The following is a 26,373-nucleotide window of genomic DNA, read 5'->3' on the forward strand; positions in this document are numbered from 1 at the left end:
CACGAATGTGATTTCAGCATTTTGGTACATCGCCTACTTGTGTGTTACCAGACCAACATTTAGACCAAAAATGCAATGTATTTAGAATTTCTACCGTGTTGCTTGATGGGAAAATAGTCGGTCCGTGATATAATATAGTAAAACAAAATGTATTGCTTTTTTCTTCGCCTTGTCCGCAACTGTATTCGTAAACGTCATTAAACCCTGTTCAATATGATGTGGTATTATCAGTAGTAGAAGTGGTAACCGTGAGTCAAACACCTTTGTCCTGGAAGGAGTACTCCTCTACCAACGTGTACAACTCATACTTACCTGGCAAGGGAGACACCGTGATCACGAAGGCGGTTCACCCAGGGCGAGGCTCAGCCATTGCACTCCGGCTGTGCTGACCCCTGCGAATTTCTCAAATGTGGAAATCTCGATTGCATAATTTCTGGTAGTGGGGGACTGCGTTCGCGCTCTCCCCTGATCTTGATGTTAAAAATAATTTAGGGACATATTTATTAATTCGATGTGTTTTAACTCGCTCTTCTATTGAGTTTCGTGTTGAGAAGGACATTTGTCAACATTTGCATGTTCTTATCAGATGAATGGCTATAGAATGTAGGGTCTGTTTATGAGTCAACTAAGGCCTCAGAGATACATTTTGTCTTCTGATAACCCGGATGTGTGTGATATGTTATTGTAGCACTGGTGATTATGCCTGTCATGTCCTGATAATGTCAAGGCAAAGGCCTACTTGTGAATGGATCATTTTGTGCCCTCATGATGTAATCTGGATTGAGGTCTTTCATTTGCTAGAATATTAAATAATTTATAGGAGAGTTTGTAATTTAAGACCACAGTACATGTCAACCATTACAATGCCACAGAAATTTCCCTGGTCAACTATTACCATGAAAACAGACATTTCCCTGGTCAACCATTACCATGACAACGGACATTTCCCTGGTCAACCATTACCATGCCACAGTCATGTCCCTGGTCAAACATTACCATGACAACAGACATTTCCCTCGTCAACTATTACCATGACAACAGACATTTCCCTGGTCAACCATTACCATGAAAACAGACATTTCCCTGGTCAACCATTACCATGACAACAGACATTTCCCTGGTCAACCATTACCATTCCACAGTCATTTCACGGTCAACCATTACCATGACAACAGACATTTCCCTGGTCAACCATTACCATGCCACAGTCATTGCCCTGGTCAACCATTACCTTGACAACAGACATTTCCCTGGTTAAACATTACCATTCCACAGACATTTCCCTGGTCAACCATTACCTTGACAACAGACATTTCCCTGGTCAACCATTACCATTCCACGGACATGTCCCTGGTCTACAATGCCACAAACATTTCCCTGGTCAACCATTACCATGCCACAGACATGTCCCTGGTCCACTTATTTCCTGATGAAATCAGTCAATAAGATGGATTCTGTTGTTCTAAGATGCAGATCCATTCCACAGACATTTCTGCAGGTTTTTTTTTTGCAGTGAGAATGTGTAGTGAGGTATTCTGCCAAAAATGTATTTAGGCATATTAAAACACTTCAGTTTAACCCTGATCGCGAGTATCATCCTGTCAATTTACAGATACAATTACAAATACGAGTATGGCCATGTCACTGTACATAGATCTTTCTATTTTCATGTTCTACTGTGTTATTGACTACGTTTGTTTACGTGTAACTCTGTGTTGTTGTTTTTGTCGCACTGCTGTGCTTTATCTTGGCCAGGTCGCAGTTTGTAAATGAGAACTTGTTCCTAACTAGCCTACCTGGTGAAATAAAACAATTAATTAAAAACCACCCATTGTAGCTACTACCGTGTCTTGTTGATGAAGTAGTAGGCTACTGTTTCTCCACCATATCTGTGGGTCGTATGCCACCCTGTGGTCGATGGTGGAATCATATTTTACTGAGAGCAGAAAACAAGCGTGATGAAACTATTCCTACAACGTCTGGAACGCTACAAAACACCAGAAATAAATGGTGTCTTTCGGTTGGCTGTGTGCACGAATGTGATTTCAGCATTTTGGTACATCGCCTACTTGTGTGTTACCAGACCAACATTTAGACCAAAAATGCAATGTATTTAGAATTTCTACCGTGTTGCTTGATGGGAAAATAGTCGGTCCGTGATATAATATAGTAAAACAAAATGTATTGCTTTTTTCTTCGCCTTGTCCGCAACTGTATTCGTAAACGTCATTAAACCCTGTTCAATATGATGTGGTATTATCAGTAGTAGAAGTGGTAACCGTGAGTCAAACACCTTTGTCCTGGAAGGAGTACTCCTCTACCAACGTGTACAACTCATACTTACCTGGCAAGGGAGACACCGTGATCACGAAGGCGGTTCACCCAGGGCGAGGCTCAGCCATTGCACTCCGGCTGTGCTGACCCCTGCGAATTTCTCAAATGTGGAAATCTCGATTGCACAATTTCTGGTAGTGGGGGACTGCGTTCGCGCTCTCCCCTGATCTTGATGTTAAAAATAATTTAGGGACATATTTATTAATTCGATGTGTTTTAACTCGCTCTTCTATTGAGTTTCGTGTTGAGAAGGACATTTGTCAACATTTGCATGTTCTTATCAGATGAATGGCTATAGAATGTAGGGTCTGTTTATGAGTCAACTAAGGCCTCAGAGATACATTTTGTCTTCTGATAACCCGGATGTGTGTGATATGTTATTGTAGCACTGGTGATTATGCCTGTCATGTCCTGATAATGTCAAGGCAAAGGCCTACTTGTGAATGGATCATTTTGTGCCCTCATGATGTAATCTGGATTGAGGTCTTTCATTTGCTAGAATATTAAATAATTTATAGGAGAGTTTGTAATTTAAGACCACAGTACATGTCAACCATTACAATGCCACAGAAATTTCCCTGGTCAACTATTACCATGAAAACAGACATTTCCCTGGTCAACCATTACCATGACAACGGACATTTCCCTGGTCAACCATTACCATGCCACAGTCATGTCCCTGGTCAAACATTACCATGACAACAGACATTTCCCTCGTCAACTATTACCATGACAACAGACATTTCCCTGGTCAACCATTACCATGAAAACAGACATTTCCCTGGTCAACCATTACCATGACAACAGACATTTCCCTGGTCAACCATTACCATTCCACAGTCATTTCACGGTCAACCATTACCATGACAACAGACATTTCCCTGGTCAACCATTACCATGCCACAGTCATTGCCCTGGTCAACCATTACCTTGACAACAGACATTTCCCTGGTTAAACATTACCATTCCACAGACATTTCCCTGGTCAACCATTACCTTGACAACAGACATTTCCCTGGTCAACCATTACCATTCCACGGACATGTCCCTGGTCTACAATGCCACAAACATTTCCCTGGTCAACCATTACCATGCCACAGACATGTCCCTGGTCCACTTATTTCCTGATGAAATCAGTCAATAAGATGGATTCTGTTGTTCTAAGATGCAGATCCATTCCACAGACATTTCTGCAGGTTTTTTTTTTGCAGTGAGAATGTGTAGTGAGGTATTCTGCCAAAAATGTATTTAGGCATATTAAAACACTTCAGTTTAACCCTGATCGCGAGTATCATCCTGTCAATTTACAGATACAATTACAAATACGAGTATGGCCATGTCACTGTACATAGATCTTTCTATTTTCATGTTCTACTGTGTTATTGACTACGTTTGTTTACGTGTAACTCTGTGTTGTTGTTTTTGTCGCACTGCTGTGCTTTATCTTGGCCAGGTCGCAGTTTGTAAATGAGAACTTGTTCCTAACTAGCCTACCTGGTGAAATAAAACAATTAATTAAAAACCACCCATTGTAGCTACTACCGTGTCTTGTTGATGAAGTAGTAGGCTACTGTTTCTCCACCATATCTGTGGGTCGTATGCCACCCTGTGGTCGATGGTGGAATCATATTTTACTGAGAGCAGAAAACAAGCGTGATGAAACTATTCCTACAACGTCTGGAACGCTACAAAACACCAGAAATAAATGGTGTCTTTCGGTTGGCTGTGTGCACGAATGTGATTTCAGCATTTTGGTACATCGCCTACTTGTGTGTTACCAGACCAACATTTAGACCAAAAATGCAATGTATTTAGAATTTCTACCGTGTTGCTTGATGGGAAAATAGTCGGTCCGTGATATAATATAGTAAAACAAAATGTATTGCTTTTTTCTTCGCCTTGTCCGCAACTGTATTCGTAAACGTCATTAAACCCTGTTCAATATGATGTGGTATTATCAGTAGTAGAAGTGGTAACCGTGAGTCAAACACCTTTGTCCTGGAAGGAGTACTCCTCTACCAACGTGTACAACTCATACTTACCTGGCAAGGGAGACACCGTGATCACGAAGGCGGTTCACCCAGGGCGAGGCTCAGCCATTGCACTCCGGCTGTGCTGACCCCTGCGAATTTCTCAAATGTGGAAATCTCGATTGCATAATTTCTGGTAGTGGGGGACTGCGTTCGCGCTCTCCCCTGATCTTGATGTTAAAAATAATTTAGGGACATATTTATTAATTCGATGTGTTTTAACTCGCTCTTCTATTGAGTTTCGTGTTGAGAAGGACATTTGTCAACATTTGCATGTTCTTATCAGATGAATGGCTATAGAATGTAGGGTCTGTTTATGAGTCAACTAAGGCCTCAGAGATACATTTTGTCTTCTGATAACCCGGATGTGTGTGATATGTTATTGTAGCACTGGTGATTATGCCTGTCATGTCCTGATAATGTCAAGGCAAAGGCCTACTTGTGAATGGATCATTTTGTGCCCTCATGATGTAATCTGGATTGAGGTCTTTCATTTGCTAGAATATTAAATAATTTATAGGAGAGTTTGTAATTTAAGACCACAGTACATGTCAACCATTACAATGCCACAGAAATTTCCCTGGTCAACTATTACCATGAAAACAGACATTTCCCTGGTCAACCATTACCATGACAACGGACATTTCCCTGGTCAACCATTACCATGCCACAGTCATGTCCCTGGTCAAACATTACCATGACAACAGACATTTCCCTCGTCAACTATTACCATGACAACAGACATTTCCCTGGTCAACCATTACCATGAAAACAGACATTTCCCTGGTCAACCATTACCATGACAACAGACATTTCCCTGGTCAACCATTACCATTCCACAGTCATTTCACGGTCAACCATTACCATGACAACAGACATTTCCCTGGTCAACCATTACCATGCCACAGTCATTGCCCTGGTCAACCATTACCTTGACAACAGACATTTCCCTGGTTAAACATTACCATTCCACAGACATTTCCCTGGTCAACCATTACCTTGACAACAGACATTTCCCTGGTCAACCATTACCATTCCACGGACATGTCCCTGGTCTACAATGCCACAAACATTTCCCTGGTCAACCATTACCATGCCACAGACATGTCCCTGGTCCACTTATTTCCTGATGAAATCAGTCAATAAGATGGATTCTGTTGTTCTAAGATGCAGATCCATTCCACAGACATTTCTGCAGGTTTTTTTTTTGCAGTGAGAATGTGTAGTGAGGTATTCTGCCAAAAATGTATTTAGGCATATTAAAACACTTCAGTTTAACCCTGATCGCGAGTATCATCCTGTCAATTTACAGATACAATTACAAATACGAGTATGGCCATGTCACTGTACATAGATCTTTCTATTTTCATGTTCTACTGTGTTATTGACTACGTTTGTTTACGTGTAACTCTGTGTTGTTGTTTTTGTCGCACTGCTGTGCTTTATCTTGGCCAGGTCGCAGTTTGTAAATGAGAACTTGTTCCTAACTAGCCTACCTGGTGAAATAAAACAATTAATTAAAAACCACCCATTGTAGCTACTACCGTGTCTTGTTGATGAAGTAGTAGGCTACTGTTTCTCCACCATATCTGTGGGTCGTATGCCACCCTGTGGTCGATGGTGGAATCATATTTTACTGAGAGCAGAAAACAAGCGTGATGAAACTATTCCTACAACGTCTGGAACGCTACAAAACACCAGAAATAAATGGTGTCTTTCGGTTGGCTGTGTGCACGAATGTGATTTCAGCATTTTGGTACATCGCCTACTTGTGTGTTACCAGACCAACATTTAGACCAAAAATGCAATGTATTTAGAATTTCTACCGTGTTGCTTGATGGGAAAATAGTCGGTCCGTGATATAATATAGTAAAACAAAATGTATTGCTTTTTTCTTCGCCTTGTCCGCAACTGTATTCGTAAACGTCATTAAACCCTGTTCAATATGATGTGGTATTATCAGTAGTAGAAGTGGTAACCGTGAGTCAAACACCTTTGTCCTGGAAGGAGTACTCCTCTACCAACGTGTACAACTCATACTTACCTGGCAAGGGAGACACCGTGATCACGAAGGCGGTTCACCCAGGGCGAGGCTCAGCCATTGCACTCCGGCTGTGCTGACCCCTGCGAATTTCTCAAATGTGGAAATCTCGATTGCATAATTTCTGGTAGTGGGGGACTGCGTTCGCGCTCTCCCCTGATCTTGATGTTAAAAATAATTTAGGGACATATTTATTAATTCGATGTGTTTTAACTCGCTCTTCTATTGAGTTTCGTGTTGAGAAGGACATTTGTCAACATTTGCATGTTCTTATCAGATGAATGGCTATAGAATGTAGGGTCTGTTTATGAGTCAACTAAGGCCTCAGAGATACATTTTGTCTTCTGATAACCCGGATGTGTGTGATATGTTATTGTAGCACTGGTGATTATGCCTGTCATGTCCTGATAATGTCAAGGCAAAGGCCTACTTGTGAATGGATCATTTTGTGCCCTCATGATGTAATCTGGATTGAGGTCTTTCATTTGCTAGAATATTAAATAATTTATAGGAGAGTTTGTAATTTAAGACCACAGTACATGTCAACCATTACAATGCCACAGAAATTTCCCTGGTCAACTATTACCATGAAAACAGACATTTCCCTGGTCAACCATTACCATGACAACGGACATTTCCCTGGTCAACCATTACCATGCCACAGTCATGTCCCTGGTCAAACATTACCATGACAACAGACATTTCCCTCGTCAACTATTACCATGACAACAGACATTTCCCTGGTCAACCATTACCATGAAAACAGACATTTCCCTGGTCAACCATTACCATGACAACAGACATTTCCCTGGTCAACCATTACCATTCCACAGTCATTTCACGGTCAACCATTACCATGACAACAGACATTTCCCTGGTCAACCATTACCATGACAACAGACATTTCCCTCGTCAACTATTACCATGACAACAGACATTTCCCTGGTCAACCATTACCATGAAAACAGACATTTCCCTGGTCAACCATTACCATGACAACAGACATTTCCCTGGTCAACCATTACCATTCCACAGTCATTTCACGGTCAACCATTACCATGACAACAGACATTTCCCTGGTCAACCATTACCATGCCACAGTCATTGCCCTGGTCAACCATTACCTTGACAACAGACATTTCCCTGGTTAAACATTACCATTCCACAGACATTTCCCTGGTCAACCATTACCTTGACAACAGACATTTCCCTGGTCAACCATTACCATTCCACGGACATGTCCCTGGTCTACAATGCCACAAACATTTCCCTGGTCAACCATTACCATGCCACAGACATGTCCCTGGTCCACTTATTTCCTGATGAAATCAGTCAATAAGATGGATTCTGTTGTTCTAAGATGCAGATCCATTCCACAGACATTTCTGCAGGTTTTTTTTTTGCAGTGAGAATGTGTAGTGAGGTATTCTGCCAAAAATGTATTTAGGCATATTAAAACACTTCAGTTTAACCCTGATCGCGAGTATCATCCTGTCAATTTACAGATACAATTACAAATACGAGTATGGCCATGTCACTGTACATAGATCTTTCTATTTTCATGTTCTACTGTGTTATTGACTACGTTTGTTTACGTGTAACTCTGTGTTGTTGTTTTTGTCGCACTGCTGTGCTTTATCTTGGCCAGGTCGCAGTTTGTAAATGAGAACTTGTTCCTAACTAGCCTACCTGGTGAAATAAAACAATTAATTAAAAACCACCCATTGTAGCTACTACCGTGTCTTGTTGATGAAGTAGTAGGCTACTGTTTCTCCACCATATCTGTGGGTCGTATGCCACCCTGTGGTCGATGGTGGAATCATATTTTACTGAGAGCAGAAAACAAGCGTGATGAAACTATTCCTACAACGTCTGGAACGCTACAAAACACCAGAAATAAATGGTGTCTTTCGGTTGGCTGTGTGCACGAATGTGATTTCAGCATTTTGGTACATCGCCTACTTGTGTGTTACCAGACCAACATTTAGACCAAAAATGCAATGTATTTAGAATTTCTACCGTGTTGCTTGATGGGAAAATAGTCGGTCCGTGATATAATATAGTAAAACAAAATGTATTGCTTTTTTCTTCGCCTTGTCCGCAACTGTATTCGTAAACGTCATTAAACCCTGTTCAATATGATGTGGTATTATCAGTAGTAGAAGTGGTAACCGTGAGTCAAACACCTTTGTCCTGGAAGGAGTACTCCTCTACCAACGTGTACAACTCATACTTACCTGGCAAGGGAGACACCGTGATCACGAAGGCGGTTCACCCAGGGCGAGGCTCAGCCATTGCACTCCGGCTGTGCTGACCCCTGCGAATTTCTCAAATGTGGAAATCTCGATTGCATAATTTCTGGTAGTGGGGGACTGCGTTCGCGCTCTCCCCTGATCTTGATGTTAAAAATAATTTAGGGACATATTTATTAATTCGATGTGTTTTAACTCGCTCTTCTATTGAGTTTCGTGTTGAGAAGGACATTTGTCAACATTTGCATGTTCTTATCAGATGAATGGCTATAGAATGTAGGGTCTGTTTATGAGTCAACTAAGGCCTCAGAGATACATTTTGTCTTCTGATAACCCGGATGTGTGTGATATGTTATTGTAGCACTGGTGATTATGCCTGTCATGTCCTGATAATGTCAAGGCAAAGGCCTACTTGTGAATGGATCATTTTGTGCCCTCATGATGTAATCTGGATTGAGGTCTTTCATTTGCTAGAATATTAAATAATTTATAGGAGAGTTTGTAATTTAAGACCACAGTACATGTCAACCATTACAATGCCACAGAAATTTCCCTGGTCAACTATTACCATGAAAACAGACATTTCCCTGGTCAACCATTACCATGACAACGGACATTTCCCTGGTCAACCATTACCATGCCACAGTCATGTCCCTGGTCAAACATTACCATGACAACAGACATTTCCCTCGTCAACTATTACCATGACAACAGACATTTCCCTGGTCAACCATTACCATGAAAACAGACATTTCCCTGGTCAACCATTACCATGACAACAGACATTTCCCTGGTCAACCATTACCATTCCACAGTCATTTCACGGTCAACCATTACCATGACAACAGACATTTCCCTGGTCAACCATTACCATGCCACAGTCATTGCCCTGGTCAACCATTACCTTGACAACAGACATTTCCCTGGTTAAACATTACCATTCCACAGACATTTCCCTGGTCAACCATTACCTTGACAACAGACATTTCCCTGGTCAACCATTACCATTCCACGGACATGTCCCTGGTCTACAATGCCACAAACATTTCCCTGGTCAACCATTACCATGCCACAGACATGTCCCTGGTCCACTTATTTCCTGATGAAATCAGTCAATAAGATGGATTCTGTTGTTCTAAGATGCAGATCCATTCCACAGACATTTCTGCAGGTTTTTTTTTTGCAGTGAGAATGTGTAGTGAGGTATTCTGCCAAAAATGTATTTAGGCATATTAAAACACTTCAGTTTAACCCTGATCGCGAGTATCATCCTGTCAATTTACAGATACAATTACAAATACGAGTATGGCCATGTCACTGTACATAGATCTTTCTATTTTCATGTTCTACTGTGTTATTGACTACGTTTGTTTACGTGTAACTCTGTGTTGTTGTTTTTGTCGCACTGCTGTGCTTTATCTTGGCCAGGTCGCAGTTTGTAAATGAGAACTTGTTCCTAACTAGCCTACCTGGTGAAATAAAACAATTAATTAAAAACCACCCATTGTAGCTACTACCGTGTCTTGTTGATGAAGTAGTAGGCTACTGTTTCTCCACCATATCTGTGGGTCGTATGCCACCCTGTGGTCGATGGTGGAATCATATTTTACTGAGAGCAGAAAACAAGCGTGATGAAACTATTCCTACAACGTCTGGAACGCTACAAAACACCAGAAATAAATGGTGTCTTTCGGTTGGCTGTGTGCACGAATGTGATTTCAGCATTTTGGTACATCGCCTACTTGTGTGTTACCAGACCAACATTTAGACCAAAAATGCAATGTATTTAGAATTTCTACCGTGTTGCTTGATGGGAAAATAGTCGGTCCGTGATATAATATAGTAAAACAAAATGTATTGCTTTTTTCTTCGCCTTGTCCGCAACTGTATTCGTAAACGTCATTAAACCCTGTTCAATATGATGTGGTATTATCAGTAGTAGAAGTGGTAACCGTGAGTCAAACACCTTTGTCCTGGAAGGAGTACTCCTCTACCAACGTGTACAACTCATACTTACCTGGCAAGGGAGACACCGTGATCACGAAGGCGGTTCACCCAGGGCGAGGCTCAGCCATTGCACTCCGGCTGTGCTGACCCCTGCGAATTTCTCAAATGTGGAAATCTCGATTGCATAATTTCTGGTAGTGGGGGACTGCGTTCGCGCTCTCCCCTGATCTTGATGTTAAAAATAATTTAGGGACATATTTATTAATTCGATGTGTTTTAACTCGCTCTTCTATTGAGTTTCGTGTTGAGAAGGACATTTGTCAACATTTGCATGTTCTTATCAGATGAATGGCTATAGAATGTAGGGTCTGTTTATGAGTCAACTAAGGCCTCAGAGATACATTTTGTCTTCTGATAACCCGGATGTGTGTGATATGTTATTGTAGCACTGGTGATTATGCCTGTCATGTCCTGATAATGTCAAGGCAAAGGCCTACTTGTGAATGGATCATTTTGTGCCCTCATGATGTAATCTGGATTGAGGTCTTTCATTTGCTAGAATATTAAATAATTTATAGGAGAGTTTGTAATTTAAGACCACAGTACATGTCAACCATTACAATGCCACAGAAATTTCCCTGGTCAACTATTACCATGAAAACAGACATTTCCCTGGTCAACCATTACCATGACAACAGACATTTCCCTGGTCAACCATTACCATGAAAACAGACATTTCCCTGGTCAACCATTACCATGACAACAGACATTTCCCTGGTCAACCATTACCATTCCACAGTCATTTCACGGTCAACCATTACCATGACAACAGACATTTCCCTGGTCAACCATTACCATGCCACAGTCATTGCCCTGGTCAACCATTACCTTGACAACAGACATTTCCCTGGTTAAACATTACCATTCCACAGACATTTCCCTGGTCAACCATTACCTTGACAACAGACATTTCCCTGGTCAACCATTACCATTCCACGGACATGTCCCTGGTCTACAATGCCACAAACATTTCCCTGGTCAACCATTACCATGCCACAGACATGTCCCTGGTCCACTTATTTCCTGATGAAATCAGTCAATAAGATGGATTCTGTTGTTCTAAGATGCAGATCCATTCCACAGACATTTCTGCAGGTTTTTTTTTTGCAGTGAGAATGTGTAGTGAGGTATTCTGCCAAAAATGTATTTAGGCATATTAAAACACTTCAGTTTAACCCTGATCGCGAGTATCATCCTGTCAATTTACAGATACAATTACAAATACGAGTATGGCCATGTCACTGTACATAGATCTTTCTATTTTCATGTTCTACTGTGTTATTGACTACGTTTGTTTACGTGTAACTCTGTGTTGTTGTTTTTGTCGCACTGCTGTGCTTTATCTTGGCCAGGTCGCAGTTTGTAAATGAGAACTTGTTCCTAACTAGCCTACCTGGTGAAATAAAACAATTAATTAAAAACCACCCATTGTAGCTACTACCGTGTCTTGTTGATGAAGTAGTAGGCTACTGTTTCTCCACCATATCTGTGGGTCGTATGCCACCCTGTGGTCGATGGTGGAATCATATTTTACTGAGAGCAGAAAACAAGCGTGATGAAACTATTCCTACAACGTCTGGAACGCTACAAAACACCAGAAATAAATGGTGTCTTTCGGTTGGCTGTGTGCACGAATGTGATTTCAGCATTTTGGTACATCGCCTACTTGTGTGTTACCAGACCAACATTTAGACCAAAAATGCAATGTATTTAGAATTTCTACCGTGTTGCTTGATGGGAAAATAGTCGGTCCGTGATATAATATAGTAAAACAAAATGTATTGCTTTTTTCTTCGCCTTGTCCGCAACTGTATTCGTAAACGTCATTAAACCCTGTTCAATATGATGTGGTATTATCAGTAGTAGAAGTGGTAACCGTGAGTCAAACACCTTTGTCCTGGAAGGAGTACTCCTCTACCAACGTGTACAACTCATACTTACCTGGCAAGGGAGACACCGTGATCACGAAGGCGGTTCACCCAGGGCGAGGCTCAGCCATTGCACTCCGGCTGTGCTGACCCCTGCGAATTTCTCAAATGTGGAAATCTCGATTGCATAATTTCTGGTAGTGGGGGACTGCGTTCGCGCTCTCCCCTGATCTTGATGTTAAAAATAATTTAGGGACATATTTATTAATTCGATGTGTTTTAACTCGCTCTTCTATTGAGTTTCGTGTTGAGAAGGACATTTGTCAACATTTGCATGTTCTTATCAGATGAATGGCTATAGAATGTAGGGTCTGTTTATGAGTCAACTAAGGCCTCAGAGATACATTTTGTCTTCTGATAACCCGGATGTGTGTGATATGTTATTGTAGCACTGGTGATTATGCCTGTCATGTCCTGATAATGTCAAGGCAAAGGCCTACTTGTGAATGGATCATTTTGTGCCCTCATGATGTAATCTGGATTGAGGTCTTTCATTTGCTAGAATATTAAATAATTTATAGGAGAGTTTGTAATTTAAGACCACAGTACATGTCAACCATTACAATGCCACAGAAATTTCCCTGGTCAACTATTACCATGAAAACAGACATTTCCCTGGTCAACCATTACCATGACAACAGACATTTCCCTGGTCAACCATTACCATGCCACAGTCATGTCCCTGGTCAAACATTACCATGACAACAGACATTTCCCTCGTCAACTATTACCATGACAACAGACATTTCCCTGGTCAACCATTACCATGAAAACAGACATTTCCCTGGTCAACCATTACCATGACAACAGACATTTCCCTGGTCAACCATTACCATTCCACAGTCATTTCACGGTCAACCATTACCATGACAACAGACATTTCCCTGGTCAACCATTACCATGCCACAGTCATTGCCCTGGTCAACCATTACCTTGACAACAGACATTTCCCTGGTTAAACATTACCATTCCACAGACATTTCCCTGGTCAACCATTACCTTGACAACAGACATTTCCCTGGTCAACCATTACCATTCCACGGACATGTCCCTGGTCTACAATGCCACAAACATTTCCCTGGTCAACCATTACCATGCCACAGACATGTCCCTGGTCCACTTATTTCCTGATGAAATCAGTCAATAAGATGGATTCTGTTGTTCTAAGATGCAGATCCATTCCACAGACATTTCTGCAGGTTTTTTTTTTGCAGTGAGAATGTGTAGTGAGGTATTCTGCCAAAAATGTATTTAGGCATATTAAAACACTTCAGTTTAACCCTGATCGCGAGTATCATCCTGTCAATTTACAGATACAATTACAAATACGAGTATGGCCATGTCACTGTACATAGATCTTTCTATTTTCATGTTCTACTGTGTTATTGACTACGTTTGTTTACGTGTAACTCTGTGTTGTTGTTTTTGTCGCACTGCTGTGCTTTATCTTGGCCAGGTCGCAGTTTGTAAATGAGAACTTGTTCCTAACTAGCCTACCTGGTGAAATAAAACAATTAATTAAAAACCACCCATTGTAGCTACTACCGTGTCTTGTTGATGAAGTAGTAGGCTACTGTTTCTCCACCATATCTGTGGGTCGTATGCCACCCTGTGGTCGATGGTGGAATCATATTTTACTGAGAGCAGAAAACAAGCGTGATGAAACTATTCCTACAACGTCTGGAACGCTACAAAACACCAGAAATAAATGGTGTCTTTCGGTTGGCTGTGTGCACGAATGTGATTTCAGCATTTTGGTACATCGCCTACTTGTGTGTTACCAGACCAACATTTAGACCAAAAATGCAATGTATTTAGAATTTCTACCGTGTTGCTTGATGGGAAAATAGTCGGTCCGTGATATAATATAGTAAAACAAAATGTATTGCTTTTTTCTTCGCCTTGTCCGCAACTGTATTCGTAAACGTCATTAAACCCTGTTCAATATGATGTGGTATTATCAGTAGTAGAAGTGGTAACCGTGAGTCAAACACCTTTGTCCTGGAAGGAGTACTCCTCTACCAACGTGTACAACTCATACTTACCTGGCAAGGGAGACACCGTGATCACGAAGGCGGTTCACCCAGGGCGAGGCTCAGCCATTGCACTCCGGCTGTGCTGACCCCTGCGAATTTCTCAAATGTGGAAATCTCGATTGCATAATTTCTGGTAGTGGGGGACTGCGTTCGCGCTCTCCCCTGATCTTGATGTTAAAAATAATTTAGGGACATATTTATTAATTCGATGTGTTTTAACTCGCTCTTCTATTGAGTTTCGTGTTGAGAAGGACATTTGTCAACATTTGCATGTTCTTATCAGATGAATGGCTATAGAATGTAGGGTCTGTTTATGAGTCAACTAAGGCCTCAGAGATACATTTTGTCTTCTGATAACCCGGATGTGTGTGATATGTTATTGTAGCACTGGTGATTATGCCTGTCATGTCCTGATAATGTCAAGGCAAAGGCCTACTTGTGAATGGATCATTTTGTGCCCTCATGATGTAATCTGGATTGAGGTCTTTCATTTGCTAGAATATTAAATAATTTATAGGAGAGTTTGTAATTTAAGACCACAGTACATGTCAACCATTACAATGCCACAGAAATTTCCCTGGTCAACTATTACCATGAAAACAGACATTTCCCTGGTCAACCATTACCATGACAACAGACATTTCCCTGGTCAACCATTACCATGCCACAGTCATGTCCCTGGTCAAACATTACCATGACAACAGACATTTCCCTCGTCAACTATTACCATGACAACAGACATTTCCCTGGTCAACCATTACCATGAAAACAGACATTTCCCTGGTCAACCATTACCATGACAACAGACATTTCCCTGGTCAACCATTACCATTCCACAGTCATTTCACGGTCAACCATTACCATGACAACAGACATTTCCCTGGTCAACCATTACCATGCCACAGTCATTGCCCTGGTCAACCATTACCTTGACAACAGACATTTCCCTGGTTAAACATTACCATTCCACAGACATTTCCCTGGTCAACCATTACCTTGACAACAGACATTTCCCTGGTCAACCATTACCATTCCACGGACATGTCCCTGGTCTACAATGCCACAAACATTTCCCTGGTCAACCATTACCATGCCACAGACATGTCCCTGGTCCACTTATTTCCTGATGAAATCAGTCAATAAGATGGATTCTGTTGTTCTAAGATGCAGATCCATTCCACAGACATTTCTGCAGGTTTTTTTTTTGCAGTGAGAATGTGTAGTGAGGTATTCTGCCAAAAATGTATTTAGGCATATTAAAACACTTCAGTTTAACCCTGATCGCGAGTATCATCCTGTCAATTTACAGATACAATTACAAATACGAGTATGGCCATGTCACTGTACATAGATCTTTCTATTTTCATGTTCTACTGTGTTATTGACTACGTTTGTTTACGTGTAACTCTGTGTTGTTGTTTTTGTCGCACTGCTGTGCTTTATCTTGGCCAGGTCGCAGTTTGTAAATGAGAACTTGTTCCTAACTAGCCTACCTGGTGAAATAAAACAATTAATTAAAAACCACCCATTGTAGCTACTACCGTGTCTTGTTGATGAAGTAGTAGGCTACTGTTTCTCCACCATATCTGTGGGTCGTATGCCACCCTGTGGTCGATGGTGGAATCATATTTTACTGAGAGCAGAAAACAAGCGTGATGAAACTATTCCTACAACGTCTGGAACGCTACAAAACACCAGAAATAAATGGTGTCTTTCGGTTGGCTGTGTGCACGAATGTGATTTCAGCATTTTGGTACATCGCCTACTTGTGTGTTACCAGACCAACATTTAGACCAAAAATGCAATGTATTTAGAATTTCTACCGTGTTGCTTGATGGGAAAATAGTCGGTCCGTGATATAATATAGTAAAACAAAATGTATTGCTTTTTTCTTCGCCTTGTCCGCAACTGTATTCGTAAACGTCATTAAACCCTGTTCAATATGATGTGGTATTATCAGTAGTAGAAGTGGTAACCGTGAGTCAAACACCTTTGTCCTGGAAGGAGTACTCCTCTACCAACGTGTACAACTCATACTTACCTGGCAAGGGAGACACCGTGATCACGAAGGCGGTTCACCCAGGGCGAGGCTCAGCCATTGCACTCCGGCTGTGCTGACCCCTGCGAATTTCTCAAATGTGGAAATCTCGATTGCATAATTTCTGGTAGTGGGGGACTGCGTTCGCGCTCTCCCCTGATCTTGATGTTAAAAATAATTTAGGGACATATTTATTAATTCGATGTGTTTTAACTCGCTCTTCTATTGAGTTTCGTGTTGAGAAGGACATTTGTCAACATTTGCATGTTCTTATCAGATGAATGGCTATAGAATGTAGGGTCTGTTTATGAGTCAACTAAGGCCTCAGAGATACATTTTGTCTTCTGATAACCCGGATGTGTGTGATATGTTATTGTAGCACTGGTGATTATGCCTGTCATGTCCTGATAATGTCAAGGCAAAGGCCTACTTGTGAATGGATCATTTTGTGCCCTCATGATGTAATCTGGATTGAGGTCTTTCATTTGCTAGAATATTAAATAATTTATAGGAGAGTTTGTAATTTAAGACCACAGTACATGTCAACCATTACAATGCCACAGAAATTTCCCTGGTCAACTATTACCATGAAAACAGACATTTCCCTGGTCAACCATTACCATGACAACAGACATTTCCCTGGTCAACCATTACCATGAAAACAGACATTTCCCTGGTCAACCATTACCATGACAACAGACATTTCCCTGGTCAACCATTACCATTCCACAGTCATTTCACGGTCAACCATTACCATGACAACAGACATTTCCCTGGTCAACCATTACCATGCCACAGTCATTGCCCTGGTCAACCATTACCTTGACAACAGACATTTCCCTGGTTAAACATTACCATTCCACAGACATTTCCCTGGTCAACCATTACCTTGACAACAGACATTTCCCTGGTCAACCATTACCATTCCACGGACATGTCCCTGGTCTACAATGCCACAAACATTTCCCTGGTCAACCATTACCATGCCACAGACATGTCCCTGGTCCACTTATTTCCTGATGAAATCAGTCAATAAGATGGATTCTGTTGTTCTAAGATGCAGATCCATTCCACAGACATTTCTGCAGGTTTTTTTTTTGCAGTGAGAATGTGTAGTGAGGTATTCTGCCAAAAATGTATTTAGGCATATTAAAACACTTCAGTTTAACCCTGATCGCGAGTATCATCCTGTCAATTTACAGATACAATTACAAATACGAGTATGGCCATGTCACTGTACATAGATCTTTCTATTTTCATGTTCTACTGTGTTATTGACTACGTTTGTTTACGTGTAACTCTGTGTTGTTGTTTTTGTCGCACTGCTGTGCTTTATCTTGGCCAGGTCGCAGTTTGTAAATGAGAACTTGTTCCTAACTAGCCTACCTGGTGAAATAAAACAATTAATTAAAAACCACCCATTGTAGCTACTACCGTGTCTTGTTGATGAAGTAGTAGGCTACTGTTTCTCCACCATATCTGTGGGTCGTATGCCACCCTGTGGTCGATGGTGGAATCATATTTTACTGAGAGCAGAAAACAAGCGTGATGAAACTATTCCTACAACGTCTGGAACGCTACAAAACACCAGAAATAAATGGTGTCTTTCGGTTGGCTGTGTGCACGAATGTGATTTCAGCATTTTGGTACATCGCCTACTTGTGTGTTACCAGACCAACATTTAGACCAAAAATGCAATGTATTTAGAATTTCTACCGTGTTGCTTGATGGGAAAATAGTCGGTCCGTGATATAATATAGTAAAACAAAATGTATTGCTTTTTTCTTCGCCTTGTCCGCAACTGTATTCGTAAACGTCATTAAACCCTGTTCAATATGATGTGGTATTATCAGTAGTAGAAGTGGTAACCGTGAGTCAAACACCTTTGTCCTGGAAGGAGTACTCCTCTACCAACGTGTACAACTCATACTTACCTGGCAAGGGAGACACCGTGATCACGAAGGCGGTTCACCCAGGGCGAGGCTCAGCCATTGCACTCCGGCTGTGCTGACCCCTGCGAATTTCTCAAATGTGGAAATCTCGATTGCATAATTTCTGGTAGTGGGGGACTGCGTTCGCGCTCTCCCCTGATCTTGATGTTAAAAATAATTTAGGGACATATTTATTAATTCGATGCGTTTTAACTCGCTCTTCTATTGAGTTTCGTGTTGAGAAGGACATTTGTCAACATTTGCATGTTCTTATCAGATGAATGGCTATAGAATGTAGGGTCTGTTTATGAGTCAACTAAGGCCTCAGAGATACATTTTGTCTTCTGATAACCCGGATGTGTGTGATATGTTATTGTAGCACTGGTGATTATGCCTGTCATGTCCTGATAATGTCAAGGCAAAGGCCTACTTGTGAATGGATCATTTTGTGCCCTCATGATGTAATCTGGATTGAGGTCTTTCATTTGCTAGAATATTAAATAATTTATAGGAGAGTTTGTAATTTAAGACCACAGTACATGTCAACCATTACAATGCCACAGAAATTTCCCTGGTCAACTATTACCATGAAAACAGACATTTCCCTGGTCAACCATTACCATGACAACAGACATTTCCCTGGTCAACCATTACCATGAAAACAGACATTTCCCTGGTCAACCATTACCATGACAACAGACATTTCCCTGGTCAACCATTACCATTCCACAGTCATTTCACGGTCAACCATTACCATGACAACAGACATTTCCCTGGTCAACCATTACCATGCCACAGTCATTGCCCTGGTCAACCATTACCTTGACAACAGACATTTCCCTGGTTAAACATTACCATTCCACAGACATTTCCCTGGTCAACCATTACCTTGACAACAGACATTTCCCTGGTCAACCATTACCATTCCACGGACATGTCCCTGGTCTACAATGCCACAAACATTTCCCTGGTCAACCATTACCATGCCACAGACATGTCCCTGGTCCACTTATTTCCTGATGAAATCAGTCAATAAGATGGATTCTGTTGTTCTAAGATGCAGATCCATTCCACAGACATTTCTGCAGGTTTTTTTTTTGCAGTGAGAATGTGTAGTGAGGTATTCTGCCAAAAATGTATTTAGGCATATTAAAACACTTCAGTTTAACCCTGATCGCGAGTATCATCCTGTCAATTTACAGATACAATTACAAATACGAGTATGGCCATGTCACTGTACATAGATCTTTCTATTTTCATGTTCTACTGTGTTATTGACTACGTTTGTTTACGTGTAACTCTGTGTTGTTGTTTTTGTCGCACTGCTGTGCTTTATCTTGGCCAGGTCGCAGTTTGTAAATGAGAACTTGTTCCTAACTAGCCTACCTGGTGAAATAAAACAATTAATTAAAAACCACCCATTGTAGCTACTACCGTGTCTTGTTGATGAAGTAGTAGGCTACTGTTTCTCCACCATATCTGTGGGTCGTATGCCACCCTGTGGTCGATGGTGGAATCATATTTTACTGAGAGCAGAAAACAAGCGTGATGAAACTATTCCTACAACGTCTGGAACGCTACAAAACACCAGAAATAAATGGTGTCTTTCGGTTGGCTGTGTGCACGAATGTGATTTCAGCATTTTGGTACATCGCCTACTTGTGTGTTACCAGACCAACATTTAGACCAAAAATGCAATGTATTTAGAATTTCTACCGTGTTGCTTGATGGGAAAATAGTCGGTCCGTGATATAATATAGTAAAACAAAATGTATTGCTTTTTTCTTCGCCTTGTCCGCAACTGTATTCGTAAACGTCATTAAACCCTGTTCAATATGATGTGGTATTATCAGTAGTAGAAGTGGTAACCGTGAGTCAAACACCTTTGTCCTGGAAGGAGTACTCCTCTACCAACGTGTACAACTCATACTTACCTGGCAAGGGAGACACCGTGATCACGAAGGCGGTTCACCCAGGGCGAGGCTCAGCCATTGCACTCCGGCTGTGCTGACCCCTGCGAATTTCTCAAATGTGGAAATCTCGATTGCATAATTTCTGGTAGTGGGGGACTGCGTTCGCGCTCTCCCCTGATCTTGATGTTAAAAATAATTTAGGGACATATTTATTAATTCGATGTGTTTTAACTCGCTCTTCTATTGAGTTTCGTGTTGAGAAGGACATTTGTCAACATTTGCATGTTCTTATCAGATGAATGGCTATAGAATGTAGGGTCTGTTTATGAGTCAACTAAGGCCTCAGAGATACATTTTGTCTTCTGATAACCCGGATGTGTGTGATATGTTATTGTAGCACTGGTGATTATGCCTGTCATGTCCTGATAATGTCAAGGCAAAGGCCTACTTGTGAATGGATCATTTTGTGCCCTCATGATGTAATCTGGATTGAGGTCTTTCATTTGCTAGAATATTAAATAATTTATAGGAGAGTTTGTAATTTAAGACCACAGTACATGTCAACCATTACAATGCCACAGAAATTTCCCTGGTCAACTATTACCATGAAAACAGACATTTCCCTGGTCAACCATTACCATGACAACAGACATTTCCCTGGTCAACCATTACCATGCCACAGTCATGTCCCTGGTCAAACATTACCATGACAACAGACATTTCCCTCGTCAACTATTACCATGACAACAGACATTTCCCTGGTCAACCATTACCATGAAAACAGACATTTCCCTGGTCAACCATTACCATGACAACAGACATTTCCCTGGTCAACCATTACCATTCCACAGTCATTTCACGGTCAACCATTACCATGACAACAGACATTTCCCTGGTCAACCATTACCATGCCACAGTCATTGCCCTGGTCAACCATTACCTTGACAACAGACATTTCCCTGGTTAAACATTACCATTCCACAGACATTTCCCTGGTCAACCATTACCTTGACAACAGACATTTCCCTGGTCAACCATTACCATTCCACGGACATGTCCCTGGTCTACAATGCCACAAACATTTCCCTGGTCAACCATTACCATGCCACAGACATGTCCCTGGTCCACTTATTTCCTGATGAAATCAGTCAATAAGATGGATTCTGTTGTTCTAAGATGCAGATCCATTCCACAGACATTTCTGCAGGTTTTTTTTTTGCAGTGAGAATGTGTAGTGAGGTATTCTGCCAAAAATGTATTTAGGCATATTAAAACACTTCAGTTTAACCCTGATCGCGAGTATCATCCTGTCAATTTACAGATACAATTACAAATACGAGTATGGCCATGTCACTGTACATAGATCTTTCTATTTTCATGTTCTACTGTGTTATTGACTACGTTTGTTTACGTGTAACTCTGTGTTGTTGTTTTTGTCGCACTGCTGTGCTTTATCTTGGCCAGGTCGCAGTTTGTAAATGAGAACTTGTTCCTAACTAGCCTACCTGGTGAAATAAAACAATTAATTAAAAACCACCCATTGTAGCTACTACCGTGTCTTGTTGATGAAGTAGTAGGCTACTGTTTCTCCACCATATCTGTGGGTCGTATGCCACCCTGTGGTCGATGGTGGAATCATATTTTACTGAGAGCAGAAAACAAGCGTGATGAAACTATTCCTACAACGTCTGGAACGCTACAAAACACCAGAAATAAATGGTGTCTTTCGGTTGGCTGTGTGCACGAATGTGATTTCAGCATTTTGGTACATCGCCTACTTGTGTGTTACCAGACCAACATTTAGACCAAAAATGCAATGTATTTAGAATTTCTACCGTGTTGCTTGATGGGAAAATAGTCGGTCCGTGATATAATATAGTAAAACAAAATGTATTGCTTTTTTCTTCGCCTTGTCCGCAACTGTATTCGTAAACGTCATTAAACCCTGTTCAATATGATGTGGTATTATCAGTAGTAGAAGTGGTAACCGTGAGTCAAACACCTTTGTCCTGGAAGGAGTACTCCTCTACCAACGTGTACAACTCATACTTACCTGGCAAGGGAGACACCGTGATCACGAAGGCGGTTCACCCAGGGCGAGGCTCAGCCATTGCACTCCGGCTGTGCTGACCCCTGCGAATTTCTCAAATGTGGAAATCTCGATTGCATAATTTCTGGTAGTGGGGGACTGCGTTCGCGCTCTCCCCTGATCTTGATGTTAAAAATAATTTAGGGACATATTTATTAATTCGATGTGTTTTAACTCGCTCTTCTATTGAGTTTCGTGTTGAGAAGGACATTTGTCAACATTTGCATGTTCTTATCAGATGAATGGCTATAGAATGTAGGGTCTGTTTATGAGTCAACTAAGGCCTCAGAGATACATTTTGTCTTCTGATAACCCGGATGTGTGTGATATGTTATTGTAGCACTGGTGATTATGCCTGTCATGTCCTGATAATGTCAAGGCAAAGGCCTACTTGTGAATGGATCATTTTGTGCCCTCATGATGTAATCTGGATTGAGGTCTTTCATTTGCTAGAATATTAAATAATTTATAGGAGAGTTTGTAATTTAAGACCACAGTACATGTCAACCATTACAATGCCACAGAAATTTCCCTGGTCAACTATTACCATGAAAACAGACATTTCCCTGGTCAACCATTACCATGACAACAGACATTTCCCTGGTCAACCATTACCATGCCACAGTCATGTCCCTGGTCAAACATTACCATGACAACAGACATTTCCCTCGTCAACTATTACCATGACAACAGACATTTCCCTGGTCAACCATTACCATGAAAACAGACATTTCCCTGGTCAACCATTACCATGACAACAGACATTTCCCTGGTCAACCATTACCATTCCACAGTCATTTCACGGTCAACCATTACCATGACAACAGACATTTCCCTGGTCAACCATTACCATGCCACAGTCATTGCCCTGGTCAACCATTACCTTGACAACAGACATTTCCCTGGTTAAACATTACCATTCCACAGACATTTCCCTGGTCAACCATTACCTTGACAACAGACATTTCCCTGGTCAACCATTACCATTCCACGGACATGTCCCTGGTCTACAATGCCACAAACATTTCCCTGGTCAACCATTACCATGCCACAGACATGTCCCTGGTCCACTTATTTCCTGATGAAATCAGTCAATAAGATGGATTCTGTTGTTCCAAGATGCAGATCCATTCCACAGACATTTCTGCAGGTTTTTTTTTTGCAGTGAGAATGTGTAGTGAGGTATTCTGCCAAAAATGTATTTAGGCATATTAAAACACTTCAGTTTAACCCTGATCGCGAGTATCATCCTGTCAATTTACAGATACAATTACAAATACGAGTATGGCCATGTCACTGTACATAGATCTTTCTATTTTCATGTTCTACTGTGTTATTGACTACGTTTGTTTACGTGTAACTCTGTGTTGTTGTTTTTGTCGCACTGCTGTGCTTTATCTTGGCCAGGTCGCAGTTTGTAAATGAGAACTTGTTCCTAACTAGCCTACCTGGTGAAATAAAACAATTAATTAAAAACCACCCATTGTAGCTACTACCGTGTCTTGTTGATGAAGTAGTAGGCTACTGTTTCTCCACCATATCTGTGGGTCGTATGCCACCCTGTGGTCGATGGTGGAATCATATTTTACTGAGAGCAGAAAACAAGCGTGATGAAACTATTCCTACAACGTCTGGAACGCTACAAAACACCAGAAATAAATGGTGTCTTTCGGTTGGCTGTGTGCACGAATGTGATTTCAGCATTTTGGTACATCGCCTACTTGTGTGTTACCAGACCAACATTTAGACCAAAAATGCAATGTATTTAGAATTTCTACCGTGTTGCTTGATGGGAAAATAGTCGGTCCGTGATATAATATAGTAAAACAAAATGTATTGCTTTTTTCTTCGCCTTGTCCGCAACTGTATTCGTAAACGTCATTAAACCCTGTTCAATATGATGTGGTATTATCAGTAGTAGAAGTGGTAACCGTGAGTCAAACACCTTTGTCCTGGAAGGAGTACTCCTCTACCAACGTGTACAACTCATACTTACCTGGCAAGGGAGACACCGTGATCACGAAGGCGGTTCACCCAGGGCGAGGCTCAGCCATTGCACTCCGGCTGTGCTGACCCCTGCGAATTTCTCAAATGTGGAAATCTCGATTGCATAATTTCTGGTAGTGGGGGACTGCGTTCGCGCTCTCCCCTGATCTTGATGTTAAAAATAATTTAGGGACATATTTATTAATTCGATGTGTTTTAACTCGCTCTTCTATTGAGTTTCGTGTTGAGAAGGACATTTGTCAACATTTGCATGTTCTTATCAGATGAATGGCTATAGAATGTAGGGTCTGTTTATGAGTCAACTAAGGCCTCAGAGATACATTTTGTCTTCTGATAACCCGGATGTGTGTGATATGTTATTGTAGCACTGGTGATTATGCCTGTCATGTCCTGATAATGTCAAGGCAAAGGCCTACTTGTGAATGGATCATTTTGTGCCCTCATGATGTAATCTGGATTGAGGTCTTTCATTTGCTAGAATATTAAATAATTTATAGGAGAGTTTGTAATTTAAGACCACAGTACATGTCAACCATTACAATGCCACAGAAATTTCCCTGGTCAACTATTACCATGAAAACAGACATTTCCCTGGTCAACCATTACCATGACAACAGACATTTCCCTGGTCAACCATTACCATGCCACAGTCATGTCCCTGGTCAAACATTACCATGACAACAGACATTTCCCTCGTCAACTATTACCATGACAACAGACATTTCCCTGGTCAACCATTACCATGAAAACAGACATTTCCCTGGTCAACCATTACCATGACAACAGACATTTCCCTGGTCAACCATTACCATTCCACAGTCATTTCACGGTCAACCATTACCATGACAACAGACATTTCCCTGGTCAACCATTACCATGCCACAGTCATTGCCCTGGTCAACCATTACCTTGACAACAGACATTTCCCTGGTTAAACATTACCATTCCACAGACATTTCCCTGGTCAACCATTACCTTGACAACAGACATTTCCCTGGTCAACCATTACCATTCCACGGACATGTCCCTGGTCTACAATGCCACAAACATTTCCCTGGTCAACCATTACCATGCCACAGACATGTCCCTGGTCCACTTATTTCCTGATGAAATCAGTCAATAAGATGGATTCTGTTGTTCCAAGATGCAGATCCATTCCACAGACATTTCTGCAGGTTTTTTTTTTGCAGTGAGAATGTGTAGTGAGGTATTCTGCCAAAAATGTATTTAGGCATATTAAAACACTTCAGTTTAACCCTGATCGCGAGTATCATCCTGTCAATTTACAGATACAATTACAAATACGAGTATGGCCATGTCACTGTACATAGATCTTTCTATTTTCATGTTCTACTGTGTTATTGACTACGTTTGTTTACGTGTAACTCTGTGTTGTTGTTTTTGTCGCACTGCTGTGCTTTATCTTGGCCAGGTCGCAGTTTGTAAATGAGAACTTGTTCCTAACTAGCCTACCTGGTGAAATAAAACAATTAATTAAAAACCACCCATTGTAGCTACTACCGTGTCTTGTTGATGAAGTAGTAGGCTACTGTTTCTCCTCCATATCTGTGGGTCGTATGCCACCCTGTGGTCGATGGTGGAATCATATTTTACTGAGAGCAGAAAACAAGCGTGATGAAACTATTCCTACAACGTCTGGAACGCTACAAAACACCAGAAATAAATGGTGTCTTTCGGTTGGCTGTGTGCACGAATGTGATTTCAGCATTTTGGTACATCGCCTACTTGTGTGTTACCAGACCAACA

The 26,373-nt window shown here is 41.2% G+C and overlaps 13 non-coding genes across 13 annotated transcripts; all 13 read left to right on the plus strand.

The window, feature by feature from the left end:
• Positions 1-304: 304 nt before the first annotated feature.
• Positions 305-468, plus strand: LOC149980619 (U1 spliceosomal RNA). The gene has a single exon (XR_016484152.1). It is a non-coding gene; the product is annotated as a U1 spliceosomal RNA (small nuclear RNA).
• Positions 469-2,336: 1,868 nt separating this feature from the next.
• Positions 2,337-2,500, plus strand: LOC149980620 (U1 spliceosomal RNA). Its single transcript, XR_016484172.1, has one exon. It is a non-coding gene; the product is annotated as a U1 spliceosomal RNA (small nuclear RNA).
• A 1,868-nt stretch (positions 2,501-4,368) lies between these two features.
• Positions 4,369-4,532, plus strand: LOC149980621 (U1 spliceosomal RNA). Its single transcript, XR_016484153.1, has one exon. It is a non-coding gene; the product is annotated as a U1 spliceosomal RNA (small nuclear RNA).
• A 1,868-nt stretch (positions 4,533-6,400) lies between these two features.
• Positions 6,401-6,564, plus strand: LOC149980622 (U1 spliceosomal RNA). The gene has a single exon (XR_016484154.1). It is a non-coding gene; the product is annotated as a U1 spliceosomal RNA (small nuclear RNA).
• A 2,070-nt stretch (positions 6,565-8,634) lies between these two features.
• On the plus strand, positions 8,635-8,798 carry LOC149980623 (U1 spliceosomal RNA). The gene has a single exon (XR_016484155.1). It is a non-coding gene; the product is annotated as a U1 spliceosomal RNA (small nuclear RNA).
• A 1,868-nt stretch (positions 8,799-10,666) lies between these two features.
• LOC149980624 (U1 spliceosomal RNA) lies at positions 10,667-10,830 on the plus strand. Its single transcript, XR_016484156.1, has one exon. It is a non-coding gene; the product is annotated as a U1 spliceosomal RNA (small nuclear RNA).
• A 1,767-nt stretch (positions 10,831-12,597) lies between these two features.
• On the plus strand, positions 12,598-12,761 carry LOC149980625 (U1 spliceosomal RNA). The gene has a single exon (XR_016484157.1). It is a non-coding gene; the product is annotated as a U1 spliceosomal RNA (small nuclear RNA).
• A 1,868-nt stretch (positions 12,762-14,629) lies between these two features.
• LOC149980626 (U1 spliceosomal RNA) lies at positions 14,630-14,793 on the plus strand. Its single transcript, XR_016484158.1, has one exon. It is a non-coding gene; the product is annotated as a U1 spliceosomal RNA (small nuclear RNA).
• A 1,868-nt stretch (positions 14,794-16,661) lies between these two features.
• LOC149980627 (U1 spliceosomal RNA) lies at positions 16,662-16,825 on the plus strand. Its single transcript, XR_016484159.1, has one exon. It is a non-coding gene; the product is annotated as a U1 spliceosomal RNA (small nuclear RNA).
• A 1,767-nt stretch (positions 16,826-18,592) lies between these two features.
• Positions 18,593-18,756, plus strand: LOC149980628 (U1 spliceosomal RNA). The gene has a single exon (XR_016484161.1). It is a non-coding gene; the product is annotated as a U1 spliceosomal RNA (small nuclear RNA).
• Positions 18,757-20,523: 1,767 nt separating this feature from the next.
• LOC149980629 (U1 spliceosomal RNA) lies at positions 20,524-20,687 on the plus strand. Its single transcript, XR_016484162.1, has one exon. It is a non-coding gene; the product is annotated as a U1 spliceosomal RNA (small nuclear RNA).
• Positions 20,688-22,555: 1,868 nt separating this feature from the next.
• On the plus strand, positions 22,556-22,719 carry LOC149980630 (U1 spliceosomal RNA). The gene has a single exon (XR_016484163.1). It is a non-coding gene; the product is annotated as a U1 spliceosomal RNA (small nuclear RNA).
• Positions 22,720-24,587: 1,868 nt separating this feature from the next.
• LOC149980631 (U1 spliceosomal RNA) lies at positions 24,588-24,751 on the plus strand. The gene has a single exon (XR_016484164.1). It is a non-coding gene; the product is annotated as a U1 spliceosomal RNA (small nuclear RNA).
• Positions 24,752-26,373: the final 1,622 nt, after the last annotated feature.

Source organism: Oncorhynchus mykiss, chromosome 10, assembly GCF_057628025.1.
Source record: "Oncorhynchus mykiss isolate SJ-2025 chromosome 10, ASM5762802v1, whole genome shotgun sequence".
Lineage (NCBI taxonomy): Eukaryota > Metazoa > Chordata > Actinopteri > Salmoniformes > Salmonidae > Oncorhynchus > Oncorhynchus mykiss.